This window comes from Chelonoidis abingdonii, chromosome 20, assembly GCF_003597395.2.
Source record: "Chelonoidis abingdonii isolate Lonesome George chromosome 20, CheloAbing_2.0, whole genome shotgun sequence".
NCBI classification, from domain to species: Eukaryota; Metazoa; Chordata; order Testudines; family Testudinidae; genus Chelonoidis; species Chelonoidis abingdonii.
The window spans coordinates 800,491-807,816 of NC_133788.1; positions in this window are offsets into that span (position 1 = coordinate 800,491).

The window sequence follows — 7,326 nt, forward strand, 5'->3', positions numbered from 1 at the left end:
CAGCCAGCCCCACACCCCATCTCCAGCCAGCCCCTGCTGCACCCCCTGCCTCCAGCCAGCCCCTGCTGCACCCCCTGCCTGCAGCCAGCCCCACACTCCCTGCCTCCAGCCAGCCCCTGCTGCACCCCCTGCCCGCAGCCAGCCCCACACCCGCTGCCTCCAGCCAGCCCCTGCTGCACCCCCCTGCTCAAAGCCAGCCAGCCCCACACCCCATCTCCAGCCAACCCCTGCCTGAAGCCAGCCAGCCCGCCCCACACCCCTTGCCTGCAGCCAGCCCCTGCTACACCCCCTGCCCTGCCTCCAGCCAGCCCCACGCCCCCTGCCTGAAGCCAGCCCCTGCCTCACCCCACTGCCTGAAGCCAGCCAGCCCACCCCACACCGCCTGCCCGCAGCCAGCCCCATATCCCCTTGTCTCCAGCCAACCCCTGCCTGAAGACAGCTAGTTCCACACCCTGTCTCCAGCCAGGCCCTGCCATAGCTCCCTGCCTGAAGCCAGCCCCACGCTCCATCTCCAGCTGGTCCCCACAATGCCCCCCTGCCCGAAGCCAGCTAACCCTGCATTCCCATCTCCAGCTACCCCCTGCTGCACCCCCTGCCTCCAGCCAGCCCTACACCCCCTGCCTCCAGCCAGCCCTTGCCGCACCCCCCTGCCCAAAGCCAGTTAGCCCCACACCCTATTAGGTTATTCATTTATTTTCATTAAATATGTAGACTAAATAATGAAATTAATAAATTTTCAAGCCAAATGTGTATTGATTCTAATGAACAATGCCACATTATGCAGTATTCATTTTTGAAAGTTTATAAAGTGGGGGCGGGGGGGGGCGCAAGGTGGAAGTTTTGCCGAGGGTGCAAAATATCCTTGCACCAGCCCTGCACCTAGCCCAATAAAGGAGAACTAATAACGTAAAATGCCTTGTTCAAAAATTTTAAGTAACACTTAACTTTCAAACGCCTGAGCAGCAAATGTAATTTTTCTTGTCTGCATAGGTAAACACTGGCATTTTTATCTGTTTGAATAATCAAAGTGGGGCTTTCCGTGCCTTCTTGGTTGCAAAGATTTGAACTGCTTCCTGAAGGTCCGCAGTCTGGGCTAACTCATGCTCTGTTGAGATGGTTGCAAGCCGACCAGCCTCTCCTGTGTCATTGCGGAGCGTAGATGTGTTTTTATTAACTTCAGCTTGGAGAAGCTATGGTCTCCACTGGCAACTGTTACAAGAAGTGTTAGAAGTATGCGTAGAGCAACAAAAGCATTTGGAAAGAGGGTGGTCATCTTATTTGTGCACACATGGGGGAGGGGGCGGAGATAGGTCAGTGGTTTGAGCATTGGCCGCTAAACCCAGGGTTGTGAGTTCAATCCTTGAGGGAGCCATTTACAGAACTGGGGATTAGTCCTGCTTTGAGCAGGGGGGTTGGATTAGATGATATCCTGAGGTCCCTTCCAACCTTGATATTCTATGATATATTCCAGAACAGCATTTGGAATTGATCCTGAAATGTACCTTGAAAGGGCTTTCAGTTCATTACCAATATCAACACTGTCTCTAGTGCCTTGCATTGTTGGTATAGGTGGTCTTCAGGTATAGTGAGGAGTTCTGGAATATCATAAACATCCCAAATATACTGCTGTGTTCCTTGAGCTGCATGAAGCATTCTTCAACTGACTGTATTAAGCAATCTAACACCTGGTTAAAGAATTCAACTTTGAATTGTTGTTTGGAGTCTCTTATGGGATTATCCCATGCCTCATAATCAAAATGTCATCTTCTTTGATGACTGAATGGGTGGGAAAATAGCTTCAGCATGAAGTTCTTCTGCCAGCTTCTGTGCACTCTTCAGAACATTTTGAAATCCCTCATCTGATCAGTAAGACTGTAGGTATGATTTTGCTTTGTCCAGTTGTTCCATTGCTCCAGATATATCTAGGTCAACACCTTGGAGCCTCTTACTTACATTTATTTTAAACCATATGTCACGCCACAACACTAAGCCACACAGAAATTTGAAATTATGCATGTTTCTAGTGATTCCATTTCCCTTTGCCACTGTTCTCCCATGAACAGTTCCTGTCATAGCATTATCATCCATAATGGCAACTATGGCATCATCTATCTTCCCAATTTGGTATTCTATAGGCTTTATCACCTCCACTTGACTTTCCTATGGTGTGGCACTCAGTGGTTTCAGTGTCAGAGAGAATGTTCCCAGATGTCGCTTCAAAATTTGCCATTGATGAGTTGAAAAATACATAGATGCTTTGAATTACATTAAAAAATTCAGCAGCCTCACTAGAAGCTGATGGTGCATCACTGACCACCAAGTTCAATGAATGAAAACTGCACGGGACAAAAAAAGCTTGAGGGTTTAACTCTCGGATCTGTGTCTGCGCTCCTCTGTTCTTTCCTCTCATGTTGGCACCATTATCATAGCCCTGACCTCTCATGTCAGCTATTGCAATTCCCGTATCTTCCAGCTTTTTTAGAAGCACATTTGTCATACCAGCTCCTGTAGTATCATCAATGTCAATACATTCTAGAAAATGCTCTTTGACAGTCACTATTGCAGGGACATTTTCACTAGGTTCTGTTGTTGTTACAAAACGCACCATTAAAGTCATTTGTTCTGTATGGCTGATGTCAGGTGTGCAGTGCAGAATAACAGAGTAATATCTTGCTGACTTCGGAGCTGCCACGATCTTCTGTTTGACTTTTGTTGCCAGTAACTGTATGATCTCATTTTGAACGGTTTTTCCAAGGTAGTGGTGTATGTATATTTCTTGGGTGGTGACTCTTCTTAGATGCTTCTGGAGTATTGCATTAAACTCAGCCATCAGCTCCACAATTTTAAGGAAGTTTCCATTGTTTGGCACATGCAGCTGACCTGAAGTGCCATGCAGTGCTAGGTTTTGTGTAGGAAGCATTCTCACAATGGCAATGAGCCTTTTCAGAACGTTTTGCCAATAAAGAGACTCTGATGCAATCTTCTCTTGATGCTGATCTTCTATGGTGACCTTTAACCTTAGTCTCATCTTCAGCTCCATCCATCTATGGAATGCTCTCTGGTGATTTGCTGCCTTCTCATGGAATGGCAGATTTCTAGCCAGATTTTTCCAGTCCTTTGTTCCTGTAGAACCCAATGTGGCTAGAACATTGGACTGGAAGAGTTTGGAACAAAAACAGCATGCAGCATTCTGGGTTTTTGAATACATAAGCCATGGCCTCTCCACTTTGTCACCATTAGGGATTTCACGGCAGTAATGTGTTGGATGGAAACTTCTACTTTCATTGTCTTTGGGGAACGTAAAGTTTTTCACTTGCTGTGGCTCATGCAGTACAAGGAAGTCCCTCCGGCTACTGCTCAAGTGAGTCCACAGCCCTAGCTCATCTAGACTTAAGGAACTAAACTCAGCAGCAGCTGTTTCTTGTGCCTCCACCACATTCTTCTCTGATCTACACTTTTCTTCAGGAATGTGCATGGTTACATCCATTTTAGATGGAGATATGGATGCTGCAGTAGCTGCCAGGTCACCTGCACTCTGACTAACTGGAAGATCAGGCATCTCCTCACCACTCACATCCTCACTGGGGCCGGAAGGCTCACTGTGACCATTTATGTCTATGTATCTCAGGAGAGCTCCTTCCTGCTTAGATAGAAAAGCTTCCTTTGCTTGCTTTCTTTTTCTTCTTTCACTTATGACTGCTGTTCTGTGCCTGCTATAGTGGCTCTCAACACTCAGTTGAAGGGGACAAATAAGCAGGCTGGTAGCAGGGTCTGAGTGAGGGAAGATATCAACATCTTAAGGGCCTAACTGGCTCCCACTACTTCAGTTGACTGCCTGTTCTCCTCAGGTGGGTTCAGGAAAGCAGCAGGAAACAGGAAGCTCCCGGAGAAGCTGGTGTGAATCAGTCCAGGCTCCTGGGGGTTCTAGAGAGGTATATAAGAGGCTCCTCCTCTCTCTCTCTCCCTGCAGCTCCTGCTGCTTTCTGTTATTCCCTCTCACCTTTTCTCCTGCCAGCCTGTTATGTCTCTTGTGCCTTCCTTCCTCCAGCACAGCACTCCACCATCTCTGTGCAGCTAGAGCAGAGAGAATACATCTGCACCAGCAGCAGACACAATTTTCTACTATCTGGGTCCTAGTGGCGCCCCCACCCCCACAGTCTGGCACCTGAGATGGCTGCCTCAGTTCGCCGCAGCCCCTACTGAGACAGTGGGCACCCCAGTGACTGAAAATGAATCTCTCGGCGCAGAGGCAGCTGAACATGTGCACACAGCATGGCTGGGGCTGGCAACCACAGACAAGAGGTGGCAGGTGGCTGTGTTAAGAGCTGAGCTTTCAGGCTATGTCTACATGACAATGTAAGCCTGGCCTCAGGGTCAAGCCCTAAGTCCCCTTCAATCTACATACAACTCTCCTGGACTCTGGCTCAGCCCCAGGGCCCTAGGGCCCCCCAGGGATGGAGGGTCTGAGCCTGGGTCCAGCTGGGACCCAGGGTTCGCGTCCTGTTGTTTTGCAGAGTGGAGGCAGCCACGCTTAGAGATACAGGGCTCTCACCTGGGCCCGACAGCCGCAGGGCCAGAGACACAGAGTTAGCCAAGATGACTGGAGTCGGAGTTCTGCTTTAGCCTGAGCTTCTCTGTGCTGACCTCAGGCCTTTCAGAGGCTGTAGCCAGGGGACTAATATGGGACTGTGTTTTGAAAAGGCGCCTGGTGTGGCTACAAATACTCACTGAGAGCACTGCGCTCTGAAGGGGACAAGCCAGATCTCCTGCTGGAGCCTGACTCGGTTGGCCTCACTGCAGGGAGCCACAGAGAGACAGGGAGTGCTGGCAGCTGAAGGTCCAGGTTCAGTGTCTTGGAGGCAGCAGGCCCGCCCTATAAACCTGCATGTGCTCCTGGGGCCAGCACACTGGGTCAGGTCATGTGGATCAGTTATCTCCTCCAGGGAAGAATAACCTCCAGGAGCCAGAGTCTGAGCATGCAGGAGCCTCCACACTCCAGCTGTGCAGCAAAAACCAACATTAGACAGCTTGTTCTTCTCAGCAGTCTGCCTGTTGGTGCCCCCATCGCTGCCCGGCTGCCTGTGTCCCCGCCGCTCCCTGGCTGCATGTGCCCCCACTGCTCCCCGACTGTCCGTGCCCCTGCTGCTCCCCGGTCCTACCCAGGGCCATCTGGGGGAAGGAACTCGGGGCTCAGAAATGCAGAGAAGCCATCCTGAATAACTAGGGGGTCACACCTTTTGTTGTCTCTGCAGGTTGAGCTCATTGCACAAGCCAGGATCCCCTCGTGTCCCTCCGTTCCCCCCTTTCCACAAGCTCCCTTGTGTGCCACCCTCCCATCGCCCCCTATTTTAGGGGCTCCCTACAACCACCCCACACCCCCTCCCTCATGCCAGGAGATCTGTGTGTCTCCTATCCAGGGCCCCCATTCTACCTCCCATCCAAAGGGCTCTGTATGCCCCTCATATCCCCCTTTCCCACCATGGCAGGGGTCCTGTATTCTCCCCTTACCCACCTTTTCTCGCTATGCCCCCCATTCTCCCCTCTGCCACATACCAGGGGCTCTGTGTGCCTCCAACTCCTGCTCCTCCTATGACCTTTATACCAGGGTTTCACCGTTCTCCTTCCCGGAGGGGTTGTGTGTGACCCCCAGCCTTCCCTCAGGCCAGGTGCTCTCTGTGTGCCCCATTCTCCTGCCCCCAGCCCCTTTCTCACTTCTTTTCTTGTGTCCGGTGGGAGATCAGTCATTCAGTGTCGACATTTCCCACTGTATTGGGAGGATGGGCAAAGCTGAGCTGGGGGTGGCTGCTGTCAACCAGACCTTCCCACCCCCAGAATAGACCATAGACCAGCACGTGGGGCATTTCTAGGCTCAGACATTATGGAGCAGCCATGACTCCAAAGCACTAGGCAATTGCCCCAAAGGTGTGTTCGTTCCTTCAGACGCTCGTGACCCCTGAATGTCTGCTCTGACTTGCTTCCAACACCCCAGAGGAGAGTCTACCTGGATATAAGTTCATCCAGGTGAAACGTCAGCTTCAGTTTGGGGTTAAAATGGGGCTTGGGCAGATTCACGCATCTCCGGCACGCACCAGCACTTGGCTGGGGCTGGCTCCTTTCCGGCCAGTCGGGCCCTGGCTGTCCCAGAGCAACGCAGCTGCGGCAGGATCGGGTCAGAGGCCTGAGCAGGGCTGTAGTGAGCGCTCTGCTGCGGTCTGGCTGAGGCTGAGTCAGGCTGCCCCAAAGGCTGCAGAGCGAGGAGAAGGGGAAGGCCCTGGGCTGGTGTTCGGGGCAGTGGGAGCAGACAGAGGGGCACTTCCATCTGGCAGCTGAGGAGCATGGGAGCAGCTGGTCAGGTTCATGCTTCTCTGCACCCCAGCACTCCTCTCCCCAGCGCCCCACTCAGCCTAAGCCTGGGCTTAGTGAGATCTGCAGCTCACCAGCCCCTTCTGTGGGCAGATGGAGGCAGCACATGTGCCCGAGGCTGTGCATGCGCTAGAGTCCTCTCATTCCGAATCACAGGTTTTCTTGGTAACCCGCCCCGCAGCCAGACACCCAGCCCCGGGTCGTGTCACACCAAAGGGCAGCACCACGCTCCGGTGCACGGGGCAGATCACAAATCACCTTGAATTGTTCCTGGCAGACATGAAGTGTCTGCAGTGAAAAGATGCAGCCACGACCAGGACCAGATTAACTCTCCTGTGGGCCCGGGGCTGTTAGATTTTGTGGGGCTCCTGGGGGTTTAGAGTGGGGGAGTGGGCTCAGGTCAAGGGATGGGGGTGCACCTCCAGCTGGGGGTGGGTGAGCTCTGGGGTGAGGCCAGGGAAGGGCCAGGGGGTTGGGGTGCAGCAGGAGGTTTAGGGTGGGGGCTCTGGGTGGGAGTTTGCGTGGAGGAGGGGGCTCTGGGCTGGGGTAGGGGGTTATGCTGGAGGAGGGGGTGTGGGGTGCAGAGTCCGGCTGGGAGGCACTTACCTTGGGCAGCTTCTGGTCAGTGGCGCAGCAGGGCTAAGGCAGGATTCCTGCCTGCTCTGGCTCCGTGCCGCTCTGCTCCCCAGGGTGGTTGGCGTGTCTGGCCCCTAGGCAGAGGGGCCAGGCCAGTCTACATGGTGCACAATGCCTGTGCCTGCAGGCCCCACCCCCACAGACTCCGTTGGCCGTGGAACTGGGCCAATGGGAGCTGTGGAGCCAGCGCTGGGGCGGAGGCAGCACGCAGAGATTCCCTGAATGCCCCAGGGGTGTGTGTGTGTGCTGAGGCTCAGGGACTGGTGTCCAGCCCACAGCACAGAGACTTGCTGCGGGCCGAATGAAAAGAAGCAGTTGGATGCATCC